Source organism: Nannospalax galili, unplaced genomic scaffold (genome assembly GCF_000622305.1).
Source record: "Nannospalax galili isolate Female #2095 unplaced genomic scaffold, S.galili_v1.0 scaffold38, whole genome shotgun sequence".
In the NCBI taxonomy this organism is placed as follows: domain Eukaryota; kingdom Metazoa; phylum Chordata; class Mammalia; order Rodentia; family Spalacidae; genus Nannospalax; species Nannospalax galili.
The window spans coordinates 524,443-551,456 of record NW_008342636.1 but is presented as its reverse complement, the minus strand read 5'-3'; positions in this window follow the sequence as shown (position 1 = coordinate 551,456).

Sequence of the window (27,014 nt, the reverse complement as noted above, 5' to 3'; positions counted from 1 at the left end):
CAATGCTTTGTGTCTCCTAAGGAGGAATAAAAGCAAGGAATCAGTCAGAAAAATCTCATTCTCTAAAATTTCCTAGGAATAATGTCCGCATTCAGCATATGAAACTCGAAGAAAACTGAACTATAGATAAAACCTGAAGTCCAGATTACTTATATACTATGACCTGTGTCTCTGAAGTTGGCCCTTGTCATAAAAAGAAAAGTTGTTGCTTTCTGATCTTGATTGCTGGGTCGAAAAGATCCTTCTATTATAGACCAGAACTTCTGATGGTCATTTCTCTCCCCAGGGAGCAAGATTCAGGGACATGAGTTCTGTACAGAGCAGAGGAACTGCTTGGATTTATCTCAAAGTCGGGGAGACTAGGTTGCTGTGCCTAGCACAAATAGTTATTTTTCTATAAATTGAAAATTGTCAGTGTAACTTTCAGTGGAATTTAGAAATTCTTGTTATCCACTGTTTATCTAATCACTAATCTAGATTTTTAAATGGAGACTTTCTTTGAAAGAAACAAGTCTATTTCCCCTTGTGCTATACTTGTATTTTAATCTTTGCATCCCATTATTATCTGAGAATCTTGCTTGAGAGTTCAAAGAAGAGATTTGACTTTATGATGCAGAAAGAAAATGTCATTCAAAGTAAATTTAAATCCCATATATTTTCAAGTCAATGATCTTACTCTAGACTTTATCCATAAGCAATAATTTAATTCCAAGTGACAATATGCAAGACCAAAATGCTTCAGGTACAAAAGGAATTTATTGGGCCAACTAACTATAGAGATCTGTGTGTTTCAGAAGATGATGTTTAAAAAAGTGGCTCAAAAGATTTTCACAAAGGGCCTTCTCTCTTTGCTGTAGCTCATAGAATTTCTACTTAGAACCTTCCTCTTCGTATTGCTATTTTCCAAAAAAGTTGTTCATTGCTCAGAGTTGTGGGCTGAGTTTGCTCCTCACAATTCATGTGTTGCAATCTGACATCCGATATGCAAAATATGGCTGTATTTGAAAATAGGGTCTTTAAAAAGGTAAGTTAAAGTGAGATCATTAGGCAAGAGTCTAATCCAATATAACGTCTGTCTTTGTATGAAAAAGATTTTAAGTCAACAGAACCACAAAGAGGCAAGACTTGGTGAAGAAAATGGGAGATAAGAAACCCTATAAAAAACAAAACCAAAAACCACATCCAATACTGTCAAGTCTTTTATCTGAAACTTTTAGTTTCCAGAACTGTCAGAATATGTGTCTGTTGTTCTCTCTACCCTGTTGAAGATGCTTTACCATGATAGCCTACCAAATGAGTGTATTTACCAATTTTAGCAAAAGTTCTAGTGGTCACTTTGACGAGATTTGCTTAGGTCACATACCACCTTTGAGCTCTGTGACCAATCACTGAATACTCGGTTAGGTTTCAAGTGAAAGGGGCCCTCAAAGTAGGCCTTTATAGCCATTTGCAAGTGCCTACAGCCTAGTAGAACATGTATTCCCAACGTGGTGTTTTATTTATTGCTCCCTCAGATATGGAGACAAAAAAGAGTAGGAAATATTTTGAAGATAGAAACTATCCTCCAAAATAGGTGTCAATTTAAGAACGTTTTATGTCAATCTGGTGTTTGGGGACTTCCTTGCATAGCATAAGAATCCAACATGAAAACAGCAATTACACAGGGCTCAATGATTATGGCTGTGAGGATTTTACTGAGGGTCTGTGTGAGGGAATGAGGATCATACATTGCTCACATATTGTGTAGCATTATGTCCTAAAATCCGATTTGTGTAAGGATGTCAGTCCTATCATTAAAATCCTCCCTAATGGCCTGTTAATAAGGGCCTTATTGAAAATAAGCTATCTCCGCTCCCTTTCTAGCCCTCACGACCTCTTAGAGCACAATCTGCTTCAGGCCCAACTATCAATCAAGGGTAAATCATGAGTATCAAATTATCATAGGACGTTGGAGAGTTTGGAGGGGAAGCCTAACATCTGTTTTCATATCTGTGTTTCAAGTGAAAATTGTTGAGTTGTCCCACATGATATTCTTGTCTAAGCTATGGCAAGGAAGGGGTCAGGGCAGAATAACTTCATGATACTTATTTGAGATTTGTGAGATACTGAAGGAAGCAAAAAACACTGATGTGTATCCCCCCTTTGTTACTCAGGCAGGATTCTCTCAGTATGTTTCCTAGTGCAATGCAGCACCAGCAAGGTGCAGAGCACATGACTTTCCGAATGGATGACTGAGAACTGCACAGTCTTGGTCCTGCCTGCTACCATCCCATGTAAGTGCTGAGAATAAAGCCAGAATCAACATCTTCATGAACTTCTCAGACTGCAGAGGCAGCTCAGCAGTAGCAAAACACCAGTTTATTCAGTAGCCAAGACCACAACTGGACCCTGGTGCTGCCAGGGGAAGCCAGGTCACTGGCACCGGAGAATCCTCTAGCACTGAATCCTCTCCTGAAGCTAACTGTGGCCAGATACCTACCCTCTCCTGTCAACCCATCTAATAGTCTGTCAGGCTCTATCAGTATAGCCACTGTTTTTCTTGTTTATAACATTTAACTCCAGGTATGACACCTTATACATTGTAGCCTTATTTATTAGATGAATAAGCAAATCTTGTAATTAGCTAAACATATATAATGAAGAAAACTAAGAGAAAAGATAAAATTTACACATCACTTCACAAGCTTTAAGGACCCGCAAGATGTCTTTAACCACTGAAGTCAGGTGTCCTGATAGATGTCAGAGAAGATACACACACTTCCCCTGGGATAAATTACTGCTATAACAACGTTAATAACAGCCATCATTTCTTTAGCATGTATCCTTTGCTGGTACTTGTATCAAATTCCTACTTGTTACACTTCAGGTATTATTTATACCCAGGCATTATTATATCTGATTTTTCTGCAGAGGCTACTAGGGCTAGTTAAGATTAAAAATTTTGACCAAGTTCATAGAGATGGATAGGTAAGTCACTGAGTTGGGATTTTGATCAACTTTGTTCTTCCCAGTTTGAAAGCAAGATCTACTCTTAATATTCTAACAAGCCCGGATAACCGATTGAGCCCTCCTCTCCCACAGTTTGTGTTTAGATTCACAAAAACCTGCAGCTCAGTAAACAGACATTACTTGAACTCTCAGGGTTGTGTGTGTGTGTGTGTGTGTGTGTGTGTGTGTGTGTGTGTGTGTATGTGTGTGAAGCCAGAGCAGAGGGTGCTTCCGGTTTCAGTTGAAAAGGAAAAGAGACAGACCAAGGTGGGATAGTGGAGGTTTGTGGGTGCAGCTGTCACCAAGAACACTAATTCCCTGAGGATAGCTATATAATATAGACGGTTTGGGAGCTGCCTGGTTGGCCTGGGGCTGAGAGGATAACAGAGCTTTCTGATGATAGATCAGATGGCAAGCTAGGTTCCTCAATTAGTAGGCCAATTTCTTGAAACTTCTCTATTTTTCTTAGTTTTACCTTGGTGAAGTTTAATTTATGATGTGGTTGAAACCAATACTTCAAAGAAACTCATGAGGAAAAAAATCTACATGAATGTGGATTACATATGATAAAATTTCTGTCAGAGTGACTAGACAGCCTTCTGCGGCTCTTTCTCCACTCCCTCCCTCCCAGGTTAAATATGACTTAAGCACAAGATCAAAGCCAAAGCATAAAGACCAATTTTTCAAAACTCGAAACAGAAGGAGTTACAGTAAACTCTGAAGTTAGGAGTCCTGGTGCCCAAGAGGGTCCAGGAAACCCACTGAGAAAGGTGTAGCAGCCCCCTGACTCATGGTCAAGCCTTGGCATTGGAATTCTTGTGTTCACTGGCTCACTTACTCATTCATTCACTCATTTGTTTTATGTGCTAGAGAGATGGTGTGAGAAGGAAAAAATGAATGCTCCGTATATAGAGCTAGAGAGTGTAGATCCTTCCAGCTTTAAAGAAAAGAGAGAACAGAGAGGCAGTTTGTGTGGAGACAGAAGACAGTGGGAAGGGGCTAATGTTTATCAGTTTGTAAGTACTCTGAGGCCCATGAATGAGTAGTGAAATAATGCACCGAGGGACAAAGGTCAGCAGGCTGCTCAAACTCTGGGGCAAGCCATGGCACTCAAATGAGAGCCACAAAGTTCGGGTCTAGTAGCTGTGCCCCCAACTCTGCATGAAGCATAGTAAAAGAAAGAATCAACAGCCTGAAGAGAAAGCCTACTACATATCTAACAGAATATTGAGATCTAGAATCTATGAAAACTAAAAACTAAAATAAAATAAAAATATAAAAATTTACAAAACCAGACACCAAAAACTAGATTGTCTAATCAATACATGGGAAAATCAGTTGAAGTGGCAGCACTTAAAAGGAATAAAAACGGCCAAAACATATATTAAAAACAGCAGAGCATTCCTAGTCACGAAATTAAATACAAATTAAAACTACACATTGGAATTCATTAATCCCTGCCATAATGGCTGTAATCAAGAAAACAAACTACAGCAAATCTTAGAAAGGATTTGAGGAAAAAGAACCCTAATACACTGCTGGTAGGAACATAAATTGGTGCAGCCATTGTGGAAATTTACAGGGACCAGCCTTAAGTAACTAAAACCAGAACTACCACATGACATAGTTATACTACTGCTGGGCATATGCCCTAAGGAATCTAACTCAGCATACCATAGAGATACTTGCACATCCATGTTTACTGTAGAATTATTCACAATATTGAAAGATACAGAGCCAGTCCAGATGCCCATAAATGAATGAAGAAAAAAATGGCACATATATACACAGTGTAGTTTATTTAGCTATAAACTATTTAGCCATTTTCTACAGTAAAATAAGTAAAATTGGAGATCATCAAATTACATGAAAGAAGTCACACTTAGAAAGGCAAATTATCACATGTTATAATTCTTATGTGGAATCTAGATTTAAATATGTATGTTGGGAGAAGAAAGAATCTGGAGTTGGGGAAGAAGACAGATGATTCTTCAGAAGAAAATGGCTCTGATGTTAGAGGTGTTGGAGGTATATTAATATAAGTAAATTAATGTGTGTATACTTAATTATCTTAGGTTAATTGGGCACCGTTTTTCTAATTGCATGACAGTCATAAGCTCTTCTTACCTTAATCAGTCAGTTCATGGCTTCAGCTTGAACATCTAGGAAATTATTTAGAAGAAAGAGCATCAATGATCACAGTTTTCTTAAGATACACTGTCTATTGTTTTTCGAGTAGTTTCTTCTTAAAATAATTTCATGCTGTTATTTAAGTAGGCGTTTAAAATATCTAAACCATCACATGTTTTCTCTCACATGTGGTATACTTTTACATACACGCTTATAACATAAGAGCAGAAAGGTGGTCTACTTGAGGCAGGGAATCAGCAGGAGAAGGCAGAAGGATAAAGTGGACAAATAAAAGCAGTGTTTAGTAAAAGGACATAAAAATGACTGAAACCTGCTATTTTGTATTGTAACTAAAAAAGTTTTTAAAAAATCATAAACGGTAACTTCAAAGTAATGATACATGAGGTAAGACTTTTAAAATTAGGGGCAGAAGTGATGACAGAGCAGTTAAGAGCACTGGCTGCTCTTGTAGAAGACCCAGGTTTGGTTCCCAGCACCCTTATAACAGCTAATAACTGTCTGCAAGTTCAGTTCCAGGGGGCATGACGCCCTCTTCTGGCCTCTGTGGACATTGCACACATGGGTGCACTTACATACTTGCAGGCAAAACACTCATACACATAAAAATAAATAAATATAAATAAATATTTTAAAGAGTATTTAAACATTTTACAGAAATTAAAAACTATCTTGTAGCTGGGCGTGGTTGAACACACCTTTAATCCAGCACCTGAGAGACAGAGGCAGGTAGAGCTCTGTGAGTTCAAGGCCAGCCTGGTCTACATAGTGAGTTCCAGGCCAGCTGAGGCAACAGGGAGACCCTGTCTCAAAAAGACAGAAAAAAAAAATAATAATAAATAAATCCAAAAAAACCCAAAAAACTAAAAAACAACAGCAAAATCTATCTTGTGTATAATCTATGTTTACTATAAGAAATATTAAAGAAAGAAATTGAGATGAGTATACTTTTAGTGAAACGAAGCATTGTCTAAGGAAATGGTCATGGACTCAGAGCTGACCTTCACTTTGGGGGGTGTATGTCACTTTGGCTCTGAACAGGCTTATCACACCTCTGAGCAGCAGTTTCATCCTGTGAAAAAGAAAGAGGTTGGTCTCTGAGGCTGCATCTACTCAGGGCAATCTCTGAGTCATTGAATCTGAGTACAAATTAACGCAGCTCTGCGTGCATAAGTGATTTCTAATTGCTGATGTGTGACAATTTAAAATAAGAAGCCAAAATGGTCTCTATCATTAGCTTTGACCCAGTCTCCCTCTAAGACAAAGGCCAGCCACTCCAATTTCATCTATCTTGGTTACTCAACTCCAACGGGGATAACATTCTTGATACCTGGCTTTTCTTCATGTATCTCTTGTCCAGATTAATAAGGCTCTGATCACTCTGAAAGAAATGGCTCACACATTGATGACACATTAATTTTCTTAGGTCACTGTGACATCATTTGCTTAATTCTATTCCAAAGTGGTAGACATGGACTCTATTGTCCTTACTGAGCTACAGCTTCTACCTAAAAGGAAAGAAAGTTATTTAGAAGTTTTCTTAAGATGTGTTCTTCAGGTAGTTTCTCATGAAAATGGCGACATGCCATTATTTAAGCAACTATTTTATTCCCTCTTTCAATATCATCTAGCGGATGGGAGACAGGTCACAAACCAGAGACATTGTGGGCTTTTCCAAAAGGGGTGTTCTACAGGTTGATTCTGGTTCATACTCATCTTGGAAAGCAGGGAGCTGCTCTCCACCCAGTAGATGGACTTAGGAAATTATATTTTTTCACATTCTTTATGTGGAAAGAGAAATCTGTTAGCTCCCCAGACTTGATTAGGCTTTATTCTTAAGAAATCATGTTATAAGAATTGAAGATTTAGCTCAGTGGTCGAGCATCTGCCTAGCAAGTCTTCAGCTCCAAAGGAAAAATAAAGAAGAACAATAACAATGAAAGAAAACACAAATCACAAGGCAAGTAGCACACAAAACCTCCCGGCACCCACATGACACTAACAACCATCAGTAACTCTGGTTCCAGAAGATCTGGCACTCACTTCTGTCCTCTGAGGGTATTGTATGACATGGGTGCACTTATGTGCATTCAGGTACACTCATAGACATCAAATAAAAGTGAATCGTATAAATAAACCATGTTATAGGTAGAGACGATTCATTTTTAATTAATAATAAGCAAGGAATCTGGGCGGGAGGAAACTATACTCATGGCTGGTGATAACACGAGGCTCTGTTAACAAGTAAGAGCTGAACAGATAAGAAATGTGTTGCGTGGCTTGTCTTAAGTATATTTACAAATATCTAGAAGGAACTATATTACAGAGGATGATCCCTTTGTGCATACTTACAGCTCTTGTCATAGAAGAGCCAAGGCTACAAATACACTTCTATACAAAGGGCATGCATTTCCACACAATGTACTCTTTAACAAGCAATAAGTCAAAAAAGAAATCACAAAAGAATTAGAAAACATCTTGAGCCATGTGAAAATGAAAAGCATTACTCTAAACCCAGAAGGATGCATCAACAGCAGAACAAAGGACATTTAAGTCAGCAATCAAAAACCTCCCCACAAAGAAAAGCTCAGTTTCAGATAGTTTCAGTGTAAAATTCTATGAAACGTTGAAAAAAGAATTACCATCATTCCTCCTCAAATTCAGGTCACTCAGTTGTGGATGAGGCATCTTTATCAGCCTTTCCTCATTCAAGGCTCAGAAAACTTCATGAAAGAGGGTGCCAAAGGAATATAAGCACTGGCATATGGGGAAGAGCTGTGAAATGCTGACTTTGGGATGTGACACGACTGTTGCACATATCAATTCACAGCAGCTGTGGTTATGTGCACAAGACCAAACCAGTCAAAATTCCATTGAAGAGTTATTAATAGTTGATGGCTACTGAGAAAGAAAGATTCACTCTTCTTTGGGGATACAAGTATACCAGTTGCCCATGCTAAGGGAGGAAGGCAGGGAGAGAGGGGAGAGAGAGAGAGAGAGAGAGAGAGAGAGAGAGAGAGAGAGAGACTCTCTTCTTTGGGGATGCATCTACACCAGGTTGCCCATGCCCCAGTGGATGACCCCATACCCATGTGCCTATGGGCAACAATAACTGGACTCAGAAGGTTATTGACAACAAAAACAACAATAGAAAGACAGGAAGTTGGGAGGGAGACAGTGTGAGGGACATTAAAGGGATTTGGAGAGAGGTAGTGGTGAATGGATATGATCAAAATTAAGTATAAACATATGACATTTTCAAAGAATAAATACAAAGTATTATTTAAAAAAATTAATCAGCACCAAGTGTGGTGGCACATGCCTTTAATCCCAGCACTTGGGAGGCAGAGGCAGGGGGGTGTCTGTGACTTCAAGGCCAGCCTGGTCTACATAGTGAGTTCCATGACAGCTGGGGCTACAGGGAGACCCTGTCTCAAAAAGACCAATAAAATAAATAAATATATAAATAAATAATAAATAAATTAGCATACAAATTCAAGTCATATGATCATTTCAGTTGATGACAGAAGAGCATTTCTTAAAATTCAATGTACTTTCACAGCATGTACAATGTAAGCTCAAGCTAGACAAAATCCCAGCATCGATGTGGAGACATGGGTAAGAAACCCAATCCTACTTGAGGAATCATTGGAGTATGGCCCCTGGGAAAGGGAGACTCAGTCTCTTTTAAGCACATGACTCTTGGTAGGTTAATCAAACTCCTGTGGATGGAGCCACAATTTGAGACCCAAATTTGACTCTATAGGCCTTAATATATGTTACAGAGTACATGAAATTGGGTGAGGAGTAGCAAGGGGTATAGATAGGGGAGGAGATCTAGAGACAATCAAAATATATTGCATGAAATTTGCAAAACTTCAATTAAAAAAAGAAAACATTCAGTGTACTTTCATGATGAAAACTGAGCAAACAAGGAATGGAAAGAAAATGCGTCAATCTACAAAGAGCCCACAGATAACACAAAGTCGAGGATGAAACACTGAAAGCTTTTCCTATAAGGTCAAAAACAAGGCAAGGATACACACTCTGATAAACTGTTCCATATAGGACTAGTATCTTAAACAGAGTAATCAGGGAAGAAAATGAATAATAGGTATTCAAAATAGAAGTGAAGTAAAATTATCTCTCTTTACAAATGACACAATCTTATGTGCAGGAAATCATAAAGCTTTACTCAAAGAAAGCTTTTAGAATGAACAAAAATTAGAGGATACAAAAAAAGTCAATACAGTAAAAATCATTGAATTTCTACATATTAATATACAAAGTAAAAATGAAAGAAAACAATCCCATATAATGTATCATTTAAAATTAAATCTCTTAGAAATTAGTACTCACTGTGAAAGACCTGTACACTGAAAACTATGAGGTGTTGATGACAGCAATCAAGGAGCATTCAATTAAATGAAATTCTACCCTGTATTCACAAATTTGAAGAGCTAATATCATTAACATGCCCATACGACTCAAAGTAATCTATAGCTTTAATGCAGTCTCTTTCAATGTCTCAATGATTTTCCTGCAAAAATAGAAAAGGAGACTGAGAAATGGCTCAGTAGCTAAAATGCTTTCAACACAAACATGAGGACCTGGGTTTGTCTCCCCAGTACCTAGGAGGAAGTCAAGATCAGTGACACACACCTGTAGCCCCAATGCTGGGGAGGTGGAGACAGGAGGATCCCTGAAGCTCACTAGCCAGCTAGTCTCCCCAGATCAGTGGGCTCCAGGTTCAGTGAAGGACCCTGTCTCAAAAGGTAATAAAGTGGAGAGTGACATAAGATACCAAACACTGACATTTGACCTCTATACATATACTCACATGCATGTATGCACCCATGAACAAATGTGCACATACACATAAACATGTATGTACTCACAGATTGAAAGAGAAAACATCCTAACATTCATGGAGACTCTCTCAAAGAAGTCCAAATGGGCATTAAAGAAAAAAAAAGAAAAGGAAAGCTGAAGTCCTGATTTCTTAAACATTTTACAAAGATACACTAATTAAAACAGTATGGTACTGGAATAAATGGTATTTAGACCAATGGGACATAATAGGAAGTCACATTTATGGTCAAATGATCTTTAGAAAACAGCACAGTGGAAAATTATAATCTCTTCAATAAACATTGGGAAAAATCAATACCTATAAGTAATAAATGAAGTAAGGAACTTACATACCACATGCCAAAACTGACTCATAATGACTTAAAGCCTTAAACATTGGAATTAAAACTACAGAACCACTAGAAGAAATCAGAGAGGAAATCCTTCATGACTGTATTTGGCAATGATGTCATAGATATGACACACAAAGCTTTGGCAATGGAAACAGAAATATGTGAATAAGACACAATAAACAAAAATTTCTGGGCCATAAGGGGAAAAAAATCAACAGAATGAAAAGATAACCTATAGAGTAGGAGACTGCTTGGAAGCCTGATGAGTGCTTCACATCCAGAACATATAAAGAAGCTTATAATTCAACAAGAACAACATAAAATAATCTAATTTCAAAGGACTCCTATATTAAACCCACCCATCCATGATTCAGGGACCACTGCAGAAGACAGAGTTGAAAGATTGTAAGCTGCATACAGCCTGTGTGCTCAAAATTCTGTCTCTATATAACATTATGAATTTATTTTCCCATTGTCTTTACAAAATGATAAAGTTATAGTTGGAGAAGTGAACATATACCTATAATGTGAACTGATCACCTCTGTTAGCATCTCTAATTACAAAATAAAAAGAATCTACCATAAATTATGTCTTGGCTTCTGTTCTGTTCCGGTGTAAGATGGTATTTAGTCTTATGGACTGCTTGTGCAGGCAGACCTATACAGAAGCATGCTGGTCCCTTCTCTCTCTGAGAATCCTTGTGCAAATTTTCCAGATTAAAATGTCCCACAGTGCTTTATATGTTCTGAGTATATTGGACTTCTTGTTTGGGACTTTAGGAGTTATTTGCTAGGGGTTGGAGAGATGGCTCAGTGATTAAGAGCATAGGCTTCATTTCCAGAGGACTCGGGTTTGATTCCCAGCACCCACCTAGCAGCTAACAACCTTCTATAACTCCAGTTCCAGGGGAATCCAATGCCCTTTTCTGACCTCCATGGGCATTGCATGACATAGATGCACTTACATACATGCAGGCAACACACTCATACCCAAAATAAAAATAATAAATGAAAAGAAATTTTAAGAGTTGTTGATTTTTGTTGGAAAGAAGAGCTCTTATGTTTTTGCATCTTAGTATTATTGCTGTGGTCTCTATGACAGTAACATTTTTTAACTTATCTTAATCATAAAGCTTTAAAAATTAATTAAGCTGTGTATACATGTGTGTACTGTGTGTTTGTGCCTGTGGTAAAGCTGTGAATGTGTCATTTGAAAATATGTTGCTTTGGCCAACTGACTAGTAAAAATTAAAGGCACTTGAAAAGCAGTAAGTGAAAGATTGCCCCAACCTCCCTTCTGTTTCTTAAAAGCAGAAGATGAAATTCTCCCAGGAGAGGTGTTGGTATGCTTGATGAAAAGTGTCACCCCAGTCATCAGTGACAAGAGGTGGAAGTTGAGGAAAATCTGAACAAACATCTTGCTCCATTACCCATTATCTCTGTAGTTATTTCTAAGCCTTGACCCTCTCTGTCCCGGGTCCCCCTGCCTTGCTATACACTGTAATTTCATATTCTAGGTCGAATTCCACATGTAAATGTTCAACTCTAATTGCCTCACTGGTCTTCAGTTCCTTATATAAGCTCCAGTGCCACATAAAGCTTAAATAAATTTGTGTCTTTTCCCTCTGTTGGCCTGTCTTATGGCATTAGTTCTCTGACCCACCTAAAGACCATGAGAAAATGGAGCAAAACTTAGCCTCCCCTGTAAAGGGTATGTACTTTCCTTTCTTGAGGTTTTAAGCAAACCAAGTTTTTCAATTCTCACAGTTTCAGGTCACCTCTTGTCTGTTATCATTATCCTGCTGTCAGAAGTTCTGTTACTTTCCTTGTCCATAGTGACCACGCTCAATGCCAAGCTGAATATATGGAAAATGCCTTATTCTGGTGGTAGATAGTTTCCAGCTGTTAAGTGCTGAATTTTTCTTCACATACATGTATAAGTGTCTAGTTGTGACTCAAGTAGAGACTTTTATAGGGGAATGAAAAAAATGACATATTTTAGGTGGTAAGATGCTGGGCTCTGGGACTCCAAACACATTAAATATCTTCATCCTCTATTATATGGACATCACATAGCTGGAGGCCTTGAGGACACTTTTATATGACCCTGGAGGCTCAGGAAGGCAAAAATGCAGAAAACCAGCTCAATTTAATAGCCTATTAAATTGTCCTTCCAAACTGCATACCTCATAAGTTTTTCTCTTCTTAAAAAAGAGTGAAAAAATGACTGTCTTTTTGGACAGGAGAGATGGCTCAGCAGTTAAGAGCACCGGCTGTTCTTGCAAAGGATCTGTGTTCAATTCCCACAGTCCACATGGTGACTAACAACTGACCATAATTCCAGGTCCAGGGGATCTGATGCCCTCTTCTGGCCTCTGTGGGCATTGCATGACATGAGTGCACTTACATACATGCAGGCAATACACTCATACACATAAAATAAAAATAATGAATAGAATTAAAAAAAAAAAAGACTGTGTTTTTCAAGGTCCTAGGTTACAGAAGGAAACATAGATCTATCTTCAGAGACTGTACATAGACCCCATGGCACCACCCTGATAAGAGAGTCTTCATCATCTTCTGTGCAACCTAAAATGAAATAAATGCCCATCTTAACTAAAGCATAATGTAAAAATATTTGAGATTCCCTGGTACTGTTTTTGAAACGTGCCCTCCCAGACTGACAGGGTCTCTGTTCTCTCCAAGAAGTCAGGTCTCTTGTTCTAAGGCATTTCCAGCAAGCACATTGAAGGATGCTCTTTTGACATGACCAGAATTCTCACCTTGGCAGCCTGCAGCATGGGTTTCTCCAAACCACACAAGGTGTTAAACACTATGATGAAGCCTTTTATCTTGCCTCTCTAGATGGACTGAGCTAGTGTTCTTGAATGAATCATCAGTTCTGCTTCCTTTTGATGAAGATGATGCAATCAATTCTGCCTCAGTCCCTTTTAATAGAAAAGTTGTGAGTAGTTTGGAGGTGAGTCAGACCAAGCTGATACTAAAGTAAGTAATTCAACTTTGACCCCACCATGCCCAACACAGCTCCTTATTGGGCATTTTGAGTCTGAATATTCAGGCCCAATGTCCTTTGCTTCAGTTTCTAACCACAGAATAAATGCAGATGCATTTTCCTGGGGCACCTCCTTCCCTGGGACACTGGACAGTCAAACTGTGACTGGGTGTTTGGCTATTGCCATGACCACATGCTCATCGGTCAGGGATGAGCACTTCACTTCCTGTAGAAATAAATTTATAACCACATCTTCAATATTCAAGAAGTATTGATACTTTTTATTTTCTTCAAGCAAATTTAAATCAAATTCCGTAAACAACCTCACTAGCACCTCCCTACACTATCCTGAAGGCCAGGCAATTGGAATTGGTTAGCACTGATGCTCTAAATAATTTCTGTAAGTTAATTCAGTCTGCTCTGATTTTATGAGTTAAATTAGTCTGCAGTAGGATCTTTCAACCTTGCTACTTTGGGCTGGATAAGTCCTCATGGTGGGAGCTGTTCTGTAGGCTGCAAGGTATGTAGTAACCTGTCTGTCCTCTACCTAGTAAATGTAATTAGTGTCTCCCCACCAACAGTGATCATCAAAATATCTCAGATTTGCTAAATAGTTGGCTGCATAATCTGTGAGTTCTATCAAAATAGCAATGTCGAGCCCTCTGAAAATAATTATTCACAAAAAAGAGTACAGTGATATGTCTGTAACAAAATAACTTCAGTAACTACAGGCAGTAAAATACAAGAAGTGCTTTGGGATAAAATCTTATATAACATAATTAATGAAGCTACTTGTTTATTATTTATTTATTTATTTTATGTGTGAGTGTGTTGCCTGCATGTATATAAATACCCCTGTGTTGTACAATGCCTACAGAGGTCAGAAGAGGGCATCGGATCCCTGGGAACTGGAGTTACAGAAGCATATTAGCCAGCATGTGGGTGCTGGGAACTGAACCTGTGTCCCCTGGAAGAGCAGCCAGTACTCTTAACTGCTGAGCCGTCTCTCCTGGCCCTAATGAAGATACTTTATTAATGTGATCTCTTGACCCTAAGATTTGTCTAGTTTGTGTTTTTTGCATATTCATAGAATCACCAAATTTCACATGGAATCATTGCATTTCTAGTTACAATTGAAGGTAATGTCCATTGCTTTTAGAAAATGGAAGCTTACAACTAATTTTTAATTCTGAGAAATGATTTTTGAATGAGTCAACAGTTCATAAAGCTATTAAGCATATTTTGTAAGCTACGATACATTTCTGGTAAGTTGTTTTCAGTACATAGTTTGAAATTTCTAGAATTGGTGATTCATTTGTAATCACTTTTCTAAAAAAGTTTAGCTGTTCATACAAACCATTTTCACGTTGCTTCATTTTAATGTAAACGATGTTTTAATGTCTCCTCTGCTATTTCCTGTGAGTTGAGGTAGTTGTATTACCAGCTGAATTTGGTTTCATGATTTATATACCATTCAAGGAGTATGCTTATGCTTTCTTAGTATTGTATCTTCTGATATCAGCAAAATTGAAGTTAAATATGCCTTCCTCATGAATTGATTCGTAAGCTTCCTAAGGCATTGCATACTCTTTTGCCAGGTGTGGCTACCCATGCATTTAGTTCTATTTCTGATCCTGTGGATATTTTCTTCATACTCTTCTAACCATTTTTCAAAATCAAAGCATCTAAGCAATTTGAAGAACTCCAATAACTCCCTGGTATGTCTGTGTGAATACTCAGGAAGTTCGGTGTTCTGTTTTCAATCTAGCAACATAGTTGTCCTTTCAGAATGTGAGGGTGTGTGTGTGTGTGTGTGTGTGTGTGTGTGTGTGTGTGTTATGGGTGGGTACAATGATGAAAGACAATAAGCTGAAGAAGGGTACCTCATAGTGAAGCTCACCCATTAAATTCAACAAATATTGATGAATGCCCATTATGTGTTAAACATTGTCTAATTTTCAGAAATAAAGCAATAAAATAAAATGAGGTGTTCAGGTCATTGACACTTTTATCTGAGGAGATAAGAATGAACAAATGCCTACGTAAAATGTGCTGTTTTCAGGTTGAGGTGAGTGCTATTTGAAAAGGGAATATTGCCAGGTACAGGGTGAGCCTGGGCAAGGGTTACTGTCTGCTAGGGGAAGTCTTGAGTATAGCAGTGAGTCATTGGCGTAAGGCCTTGGGGAGTGAGGGAAGAAGTCTGTGTGAGGAAGGGCAACTGCCTCCTGGGACTGTAACATGGAGGAGGCCACAAGCGTGGGAGCAGAAAGGGTCTAGCTATTGGCTGTGGGTCATTTTCTGAGAGAGTTGAGAAAGCTTGGCAGTTTGAGCAGAGCCGCATGGCTGGAGTTCTGTGTTAAAAGGATCCTCTGGTTATCTCCATCAATCATCCTGCCACAGAAGGCCTTTAAGTGCCATTTAACTCCACAGTGCTGGCAGGAGCTGCCCTTTGGGAGCCTTTCTGGGTCTGTTTTGGGGCAAGCAGAGATAATGAGAATGAGATCCAGCTGGTAGAGCGTGGTGCCTAAGTTCTCGCTCTGCTACTGCGGGAGGCGTTCCAGATCCTGGGCGGGCTCCCTGAATACCCTGGATCTCACAGGGTAGCTGAGCGCAGCTGCTGGAATTTGTCCCGAGCCATTCCACCATCTTCCCAAACCAACTCCATTTGAGGCAGCAAAAGATCTTTTCACAGTGGCTTAGCTGTTAGGGCCACTCCAAAGATGGTGGTTCAGTGTGAATTGGCCTTTTCAGGGCTGAATGACCACTGCAGTATAAATGGATAACAAGGCCTACTGGTTATGGAGGACTCTCAGGAGGCTCTGCCCCACTTGGCTCTCAGCAAGGTAAAATCTCTGAAGTCACTTTGGAGTGGACACATCCTTCCTGCAGGCTAACTTTGTTGTGGGGCCTGATTTCAGACTCCGAACATCACACACTTCAGAGGCCTTGAAAGAACGGAGCTGGCACTAACCTGGAAACCTCCTCTTTGAGTACCAGCTCTGTAGTGTCAAGGAGCACTATGAAAACTTCCAAGGGAGAAAAAGAACCACTAGTCCTACCTAGCTGTATAGCCAATGAGCCTCAACAATGACCAGGCCCAAAAGGGGATATCCCTAATGGTGCAATGGTAACAGTTTTATCTTGGGGACCCACAACTGTTATATTGAACCTACAGCCCACTCAGTAGGAGGGAACCCATACCTGGTACTGGAAACCTAGCCAAATACCAATGGCTGGAGAGGTCATAGACCCTAGAGGAGAACTACTGCTGTTATTTTCCTAAGTCAATACAAGTTATAACTGTGTTCTAAAAACCTATCCTTAGACCCACAGATAAGTGTAACTCTTACCTTCATCAAAGAAGCTTCTTTTTGCAGCAGATGGAGACTCTTACAGAGATCCACAACTGGTCAAAATGAAGAGAATAAGGGCCTGTGGGGTACCCAACCCCGGTGATATACTTACAATGCAACCCCTACATCTAAAGCTCAGAAAAACATCACAGAAGAGAGGGCAGGAAAGAGTGTAAGAGTCAGAGGGCCAGGTTACCTGCTGGTAGATGGTATCTTCTAGATGTAAGAGAAAGCTGTACCCACGAAAGCTCAATAATATAACAGCCTAAGGAAGACCTTCATAATGACAGTAACAGCTGGCATGCCAAGATATATGGGGAAATTACACAAGGTCCCACCTCTAGGTGAAGAAATACAGGCAATCAGTGGCTGCTGAGAGGGAAGATCAGTTTTTCCCAGGGATGAGCTCCCTAATAGATTATCTAATCCCAATCCCAAGTGGCCATCCCTAATTACATGTAGATACCAGCAACACCAAATAGACTCAGTAGATTGTGTGTGTGCGCATACGTATACGTACATATGTGTATATATATGCACACATATGTATCAATAATAATTAAAGAAGAGGTCAGGAAATTGAGGGATTGGGGGAACCTAGGAGGAACTGGAGCTCGGAGAAAGAAGGTAGAAATAGTGTAAATACAACATTCGTGTATTCTGAACTTCTGAGGAAATGTTTTAAAAATTATTAAACATAAATAAAAAGAATGATATCTAGAAGTTTAAATTGTGAAGCTATTATTAAATCATGATGTGACTTTAAGAAAAACAAAATCATGAACCCCCACCCCCAAAAGGATGGGCATAGACAGTCCGGTCCACTTTTTCTGATAGATCAGGGCTCCTCATTTTTCTTCTGAAAGTAATGTCAGTGAGCCACAGGGAAGCAAATCCTTGTGTTTCCGCTGACATTGGCAAAACATGTAGCCAAGCTTGGTGACACACATTTATACTTAGGTGCCTTGTTAAAATGTTCAGGCTGGACTATTGCATTCCGAAAGGTACTCAAGGCCCAAGTGTGAAAAAAACCTGCAGATCTTCACTCTAAGAAGGAGCTTCTCTGATGTTCCTCTTTCCCCCTTTGCTGCTGCCCACTGGCACAGTTGTACAGACAATGTGTGGATTTGAACCTCGGTGCATTCTCTAAAGCTGTGGGAATCTTTGTACCACTTCTTCAGTTTAATCTCAGGTAGGAGAGTGACACAGAGAGACGTTAGAAGGATCAGACCAATAAAATGGGAAGCTCCCTGACCCAAAAAGAAATGAATAAATTCATACTCGCCACTGCTGTAATTTCACCAAGAGCAGGTGACTTCTTTTTCTAGTTAGTTGTTTTGCAAGCTTGGCATTATAGAAGAAAAGTAGAATGTCAATAAATTCAACTTTGAACATCCATTCAATGAGTTATTTCCTAGTAGGAAGAAAAAAAATTGAACCAGGCCTGGCAGTCTAGAGGAAAACTGTGTAAATGACTTGTAACTAAGAGGATATGACCCTCTGCATAATTCATAATCATTAGTCTACGTGACACTTTTGCAGTCACTCTGCCAGTGCACTCTCAGATGCACAGTCCAGACCCAGGCAGGCTGCTCAGCAGCAGTCCCTTCTGTGAGCCTATGATCAGATTTCTCGGACAGACAACTCCCTGGAAGGAAGGATATGTTTGGACCACAGGATTTTTCTTTCTTTCCTTCCTTTTTTTTAAAAAACAGAAAACGCTGGCTCAGCTTCATCATGTGTGCAATTTAAAGGTTGCTCAAGTGAGTCTTTAAAACTGCATAAAAGCAATTCTGCAGTGCCTGGGACACAGTATTGCTATAATGTTCCGCACATACATCTGCATGATTTCTCAGAGCTAATTCAAATTTAATGCATTGGTAATTCCTTTCCCGCCGAAGCCACCCAGCAGTAATCTGAAGGTTACAGAATGATCTTCTAGCTCAAATAGCACTTTTAGACCAACATAAATGTAGAGGCAGAAGTGTAATGGGCAGAATTAGGCTGGCGATGATACATGCCACCCTCATTACCACTCTGAGTGAGAATGATCAGAGTTTAGAGTATTTTCAGAAGGATAATCATAATACAATTTTAATAAACCTGAGAGTCAAACTATAGGCTTTCATCAGAAAATGTATAATAACCAAAAATGGCAGCACATGAACAACGCAGGAGATATTTCTCTAACAGTTGAAAAAAAAAAAAAACATTCTGGGGTAAATTAGGTTTTGATTACAGTACTCAGAAGAGAAAACTCACAAATTCATAAGGCACTGGAGAATAAGGGTTTAACTTAGATGTCATAAAAGTATTGACGTTCAATTAAAGTCTGCAGAAATAATGAAAGAGTAATCTTGGGGTTATGTTAAAAAAAACTGAGCACGAACTATTAAATTTTAGAATAAAGTTACATTGTTACAGAAACTAAATGTGAAGATATTACTTACAGGTTAGCCTTAACCTTCATATAATTTCCACACTTATTAATAGATTGCATTTCTAAGGTAATTGTCATGATAGATAAGCCAGTGTTGAAAGTGTCGAAGCAGCCTTGTGAAGTAAATCCACACCTTTCCTGTTTTCCTTACTTTTTACCCTGTTTTTGCTGTTCCAGGGTGACATCCAGATCTCTATGCGCAAAGTTCTGTTATCACATCTCCTGAGGTTCCTTTCACTTATACAGTTTTTCAGGCTTTGTTTTGGACAACCTTGAAACTGGTACTGGTGAGGCACTTTGCAGGCTGCCCCTCAATTGACATTCTTCGGATGTTTTTCTTATGATCACACTGCATTATGGTTTTGGGAGACCACTGAATACAGATCAACCTAATACAGCATGTTATCACACTGAATGTTAACCTTGACTTAGGTAGGACCACTTAGGTGGACTGCCCCCATTTTGTACTGTGTACATTGGAATTAGGACATTTTTGTCCAGCTCATACTTATGTAGTGAGGTGTTATAAGCTAGTTCACCAAGGAAAAATATTACCTGAATTATTTGGAATTGTTTACATGAGCGATTCATCTATTTTCCTCTATTTCTTTTTAGTTTAAGTGTATCAATATAGACTCATAAATGATGGGTTATAATCCTATAGTAGTTTGTTGTTTAACTGTCATCATGTGGCCATTGGAGCATGTTCAGGTGGCTTTTATGTCCCTTTGGCACGTCCTAGTCAGTGTGGATTTTACTGCTGGTGTCTTTAAATATTTGTATATGTAACCATTTGTATCTACAGCAAGCTGCCTGTCAGATCCAATGAGGCTTTCTGATCATAGTTGATTTTCCTCCTGCTTACCTGACACCTCTTACTCTGTCAGTGAGAAGCTTGGTGAGGGAACATTTTCACTATTTCTTTTCCAATCCAGATAACAGAGTAACTCAGTGTCTTTTATTTAACTCTGGGTGTACCGTGGCTTTCTCCCTCCTACTCAATTGATTGACATCACTCAGAAGTATGAAGGAATTAGCTTTGGTAATTTCTGAACTGACTGGCTACCCAAGTCTATATAGGAATATTCTCATCTTTTAAATATGATTCCCTCAAGGCTTAAAAAGTTGTGAAACAGATTACACAATCATTTCTTGCTCTATGGTAGTTAAACAAAAGCATTTAGTTTCAAGTGTTAGCAACCTAATAAACTTCATAGAAGTAAAATCACTAAAAGCTGTCTTTCCCTGAAACCAAGTATTGCTCATTGGCAGATGTTATCTGTTAGTAAAAGGATTGCAACCCACAAATGCAGGGGATCAAGGTTCTGCTTAATATGAAAACCTGACATCATTGGTGTCACTTACAAATCTGGTATTAATTATTTGATAAGCTTGGGGCTGACTTCGTAACACAGACGTTTTCTTGTATGAATGGTGAATGTCAAGGATGACTTATTACCTGAACACAGTTAAAAGGAAGGCTAATATGATTTCTTATAGGCAAGGCCCAATGGCAGCTGTACCAGAGAGTCAATTACAGTGCTGTATGTACCACAGGAGCTTATTTTTCACAGTCAGAGAACAGGAGAAGGAAGGCGCAAGTGTATCTCCACTGGGAGGTTTCCGCTTCTCTCTGTTTTGGATTATGAACCCAGGGAAAGAATAAGTAAAGAGTGGAAAGGCAGGATTCTAATTCAACAGTCTCAAAGACTATCTTTTTAGATAGTCTCCAGAGAGGATTAATCAGGAGGTATAGAAAAGTTCATGAAATAGCCCTTTAACAGAATATCAGATGGTGAGGTCATGGAGAAATGCGTCAGCATTGTTATCATTGGGCTGAATTTGCAGGCAAAGACAATTTTAAATAGAGACCTCAGAATAGAAATGTTTCGGTTTGTTTTTTTGTTAGGAATACAAGACATACTGAATGTGGCCTATTAGGAAAGGGGAAAACAAGACAAAAATGAAAGCCATGTTTCATGAGCCTTATTATATAATAAGGTATAAAAATATTTTCTTAAATTCCAGGTTAACTTGTGGACATTTATCCCCAAGAGAGGAATAATCTTTGAGTAAATCACCAGGTAAGTTGAAGGCAAACACAGGTCCCTGCCTAGCTGTGGAAGCAGTGATTAGTTGGAGGAAATGGAATCTCCCAACATACACAATCTTTTTCTGGACCTGATTGATTTTTTTCTCCGGACAATTCAGATTGTCCCTACCTTAGATGACAGTTTGTTGACAAAATCGCTCCTCACAAAGCAGCTTTACTTGTAGATAACTCATCTTACATTCAACCTGGACACCTGGTTTTGAACAAAATACCAGCCTTCATTGTGGGGTAGAGGACAGCAGGGCACAGTGTTAATAGCATACACCCAGATCCCTCATAAAATCAAAGTTTTGTCTGCCTCTGAGACCTGGTGTGAGAAATGCTGATGAAATTTTGTTCCTGGTTATAAAATGGTCACCAAAGGCCAGAGCCTGCTGTGGGTCTTATTAGGCCTGGAGCAGCAAGGTGGACATTCTTAGGTGCCTGCTGTGGGGACTCTGGTGTCCTTTTGAAAACAATGTTTGTTCTTCCTGGGTTCCATTACCACTCAGTGCAGAATAAAGGGGCCAAATCACAGCCGCAGGGTCAGAGTGTGATAAATAGGCACGTGAACGATATAAAAGTTAACCACTATCTTCATCCACCTTTTCTTCATTGGTTCAATGAGTTTATTTAATCAGAAGAAATCACCTTTTTTTTTGCAAAATTATTGACAGCTATCCTGATTTCAGTGAGCCTTTGTGGTTCAATAACGGGGTCACATTTTTTCAGTCCTGAAAATCCAGACCTGGAAGCTGCTAGTCTTGTTTCTTATAATAGTTTTAGGAATGGCATCACTGAAGCTTGAAGGAATGGTCCTTTATATAAATATTTTTTATTCCATAGGCCTCAAAATTAAATTTGACATTTCCACATATTTTAGCATAGTAATTAAAAATGTAGACCCAAAACTGAAACCAAAACAAAATGACAATATAATGGAATCTCATTTTTTTCCTTTCATGGAATCTCATTTTTTCCTTTCAATTTCATAATCCAGTTTAGTCAATATTAACTTTATATATATTAAATATCTTATCTATTATTTTTATTTTATGTTTATGAGTGTATTGCCTGCATGTGTTTAAGTGCAATGCTCATGGAGGTCAGAAGATGTTAGATTCTCCTGGACCTGGAGTTACAGGTAGTTGTTAGCCATCATGTGGGTGCTGAGAAATGAACCTCGATCCTTTTCAAGAATAGTCAACGTTCTTAACCACTGAGCTGTCTCTCCAGCTCTCCAGCCCAAATATATATTTGAGATGGGGCCTCACTATGTCCTCAGGCTGCCTTTGAATTTACAATCCTGTCTCAATGTCTTGAGGGCTGTGGTTATAGGTATGTAACAAGCAAGCACTTAGGAGAGTGAGGCAGGATAACAACCCTAAGATAACACCTAAATCTATCAGAATAGATGAAAATTTTTCTCAAGATCTTTGTTCCAAAATGGTAGATGAACTAAATCATGGAAAAGATTTTTAAATATGTTTAAAGAAACTGAAGGAATAGAAGAATGAGAATCAAAGGCTGGATGGAGTCTTTTATCTTTTACATTGGTAAGGTAAAGTGGTTCCATGGCCCTGGTGCCACACCTGGGAACACAATGGGCAATTCTGAGCTGGGTCCATGCATCTTACCAGGGAGGATCCCACAGACACCTCACAGAGCCCCCAAGACTAACAATTCAGAGCAATACATGTGATACCATTTTTATTTAATAATAGTATCTATAGAACTTTTTTCCTTTAGGAATCTATATCTATATAGTATTTTTACCTAGTAATACCTATAGTACTTTTTTTCTTTAGGAAAACACAGGTGACTATTAATAGCAATTTAAGATAGGGAAAAAAAAGAGACTTTCATTTTCTTGTATTTTTATCTATGATTTTACTGCCTTTTATCTCTATGGTTTTATTTAGAAAGCTGTTGGCAAAATTAATTGGACATTTAGATTATGATTCATTTTTTTCTTCTATTTTTTCTATGCTTAAAAAAATAATTGCTGGGGCTGGAGAGATGGCTCAGCAGTTAAGAGCACTGGTTCTTGTGGAAGACCCGAGTTTGAATCCCAGCACCCACATGGCAGCTAACAACTGTCCGTAACTCCAGTTCCAGGGGATCCAACAGCCTCTTCTGACCGTGGGCATTGCACAACATAGGTGCACTTACCTACACGCAGGCAATACATGCATACAAACAAAATAAAAATAAGAAATAAGAAATTTTAAAAAATTGCTGTTTAAAATTTGCAACAAATTGGGATTCAGCTGCTTCTTTTGGGTTTAATTCCTGTGCCCCTTCCCCTAATTTCTCCTCATCTTGTACTTTAAGAGCGCCTCATAAATTGCTGGTTCTCTGATGTAAAACTTTCTGCTGGAAATGTCTTCCCCGCTTGTCAGTTTGGTAAGCTCCTCTTTTCTCATTTTATAGAGAGTAAAATACTCCAAGTCTGCTGTATTCTATTCCTTTCCACCGTTCTAATTCATGCCTTGGAAGTGTTAATTGGCATTATTTTCCCCTTAAATTTTCTAAGTATCATGGCAATGTTTTGTATGTGCACAGTATTAAAGACAAAAGAGATGCCCCTCCCTTACACTAGCCTCTATGGAACAACTTCTATTCTTTTTACTTATTTTGAAAATGATTGCTGCTATGGGTAAAGTTTAGGAGGCAGCTTTGGTTTCTACAATCAATCTGTGATTTTCTGAATTTTAAAATCATATGGAAATAGCATAATGATATTCTTGTCAACTGTTCATGCAACTGTACATCACACTCTTAGGTGCATCCTCCCCCTCGTGAAAGATCTATTATCTCTGCTCTTAGTGGACAGTGAACACGCCAGCCTGTGGCCAGGGGAACGTGGCAGCAGAGCTCAGCCAGAAGTAACGACTGGCACCACGGAAGAAATTGGCTTCATTGTCCCTGAGTACACTGCCCTGTCCTTACCAGCCTCTCCCTTGACAACCACCTTCATGCTCAGCTGCACTTCACAGCTTGTTTACTGTTCTGCGATCGTGTTGACTGCCTAAGTTTATTTGATGTCAGCCATTTGAAAACATTATCATTGAAATTGGTTCCTGTAACTAATAGGCATATGTTTCATATATATTTCGAAAGATCTAACCAGGGGAAGGATTGATATGTGAGGGCTTGCCGGGGAGATTGTGTTTTCAGCCACAGTATAATGCCAGCTTTGAAACTGGCTCTGCAGAAGAAATTTTCTCTGGTGTCAGATGTTATGTGGAATTCTGTGAGGATCACAAAGAAACCAAAAAAAAAAAAGCTGAGATTTTGATAAGGTAAGCTAAGAGAAAATTGAGTGTAAAATGCACAAACTTGTTTTGGGACGCCTTAGGTATACTGAACTTATTCCCTTCAGATGCACTGGTGACAGGTTGGAGGCATATCAGGTTCCTGTCTGTGACCACAGATAGCTAGTTGTCCTTGGGTTATCCTGGATAGAAGCTTTCAGAATGTACTTACCTACAATGACGATGCTGTGGAGAGTGATGAGTGACGTCCAAATCCTGATTTGCTTATACCCTTAACTTTGAAAACATGAAACAGCTACAGAAATCAAAGCAGGGAAAGACAAGTAATTAGGAATGAAATGCAGACTCTGAAATGAGGTTCTGTAGAAACAGAAAAAAATAATTGGAAATCAGTCATTTGTCACGTGTGCAGTGCTTTTCTGTGGCGTGTACACCTTACATCCTAGTGGAATATGTTTGCCCCCAGGCTGAGCTCAGTACTTTGGATAAGGGTGACTTGTTCTCTGGCCAAAAGTGGGCAGTTAAGAAGCGCCTGGCCAATCAGACCCTTGCTTTTCCTTGGGCACAGTTACTGTCTCTAGATGTTTGACCCTATCAGAGCCCAGTGCATGTGTGGCACACAATAGAGACTGTTGAAAGAAATACAGGCTTATTTTCTAAAGCCCCAGGTAATAGATTGCATGGTGGTGGTGGTGGTGGTGAACAGGGTCAAGAGTTGTGCCAAGACCTAGAGAAAGACTCATTCCTATGGCATTTTCTTTGAAACCCTGAGTCAAATCCAGATGAAGCTGGGTCTATCCTGGACATTTGGAAATGTTAGCAACATGGTCCAATAGCTAATCATTTTGCTTGAGGGTTTGGCTGGCTTTTCTGTTCCTTGCAATAGTAAGAGTTCTGGTGGGAGCTTTGCCCATCAGATCATTTAATTCTAAACACACACAATTGGATTCTGATGGTCCTCAAAGAATAAAGCCTGGTACTCCCTCAGGTTTTTTGTTTGTTTGTTTGTTTCATTTTGTTTGTTTGTTTGTTTTTAATTTGCTGGATTTTTCCCTAAAGATAGCCAAATCTGGGACCCAGTGCTTCTTCCACATTATAGACTAGCTACAAAGGAAGAGGTGAAGTTGTGGTGTGCATACCCCATGTCTGGTATTACTCCTGGTTTCCTAGCACCATGTTCCAGTTTCAGATTTGAATTGTCACTTGAACTTCTTTTGCAACAGAAAGCGATTTTTCATTATACAAATTTTGCCAGCATGTGCTACAGCAACACAACATTTGTAAGTCTTAACTTGGAAACTGATTTTCAGAAATAGCTACTGTGGTAGTTAATCTTGGTTGTCAACCTGACTGTATCTGAGATCAAGTAAAATACACACCTCTACACAGATGTGTAAGGCATTTGTTGAAGGATTAGCTGGCTCTGGGTTTCAGGGAAAATCTCCTCAGCAGTGGACAGTACCTTGCTTCAGCAGCTCAATACAAAAGGTCTGAGGGAAAAACACTTCTTTCAGCTGATTGCCTTTACTCCCTGTTGATGAGTACACCTACTCTGTGGTTGTCCCTGCTGCTGGCGTCCATCATTGTCATCAAAACCCAGTTCCTTCCACCCCGCAACATGGTTCCCCAGGAATTCTCCAGGCCTTCAGCTTCAGACTGGAACTACTGAGGCCCTCAGCCTTATGGACTGGGCAGCAACCAGATTCTTAGCCTATCCAATGTGTAGACAGCTGTGGTGGTTTAAGTGAGGACTGTTGCCCATGGGCTTATTTTCTTTAGCCCCCAAGACATGGTGGTCAACAGGGACAAGAGTTATACCAAGATCCAAAGAAAGGATACTTAATCAGTTGGTGATGCTGTTTTTGGAGCATTTAGGACCATTCTGGAGGTGTGGCCTAGTTGGAGGAAGCACATCACTGGGCATGGGTATTTGTAAGCTCTTAGCCCTGTCCTATTTCCAGTTTCTGTCTCTCTGTTTCATGTGCCTGCTTGATGATGTGAGTGCTCAGCTTTCTGCTCTGGCTGCCTCCTGTCATGTTTCCCCAACTATGATAGATGCTTATCTTCTGGAAGCATAAGCCAAGTTCTGGAGGTGTGGCCTAGTGGGAGGAAGCACATCACTGGGCATGGGTATTTGTAAGCTCTTAGCCCTGTCCTATTTCCAGTTTCTGTCTCTCTGTTTCATGTGCCTGCTTGATGATGTGAGTGCTCAGCTTTCTGCTCTGGCTGCCTCCTGTCATGTTTCCCCAACTATGATAGATGCTTATCTTCTGGAAGCATAAGCCAAGTAATCTCTTCCTTCTATAGGTTGCCTTGGTCATGGTGTTTTATCACAGCAATAGAAAAGTAACCAGCAGAAAAGTCATTGTTGAACTATCCACACTATATTGTATAATCCAATGTAGTAAATCCCTTTGTAATATATTCATTCTATGATCTCTTTTCCTCTAGGGACCCTTGACTAATACAGACTCTAAATCTTTCTCTAGAGTAATAGC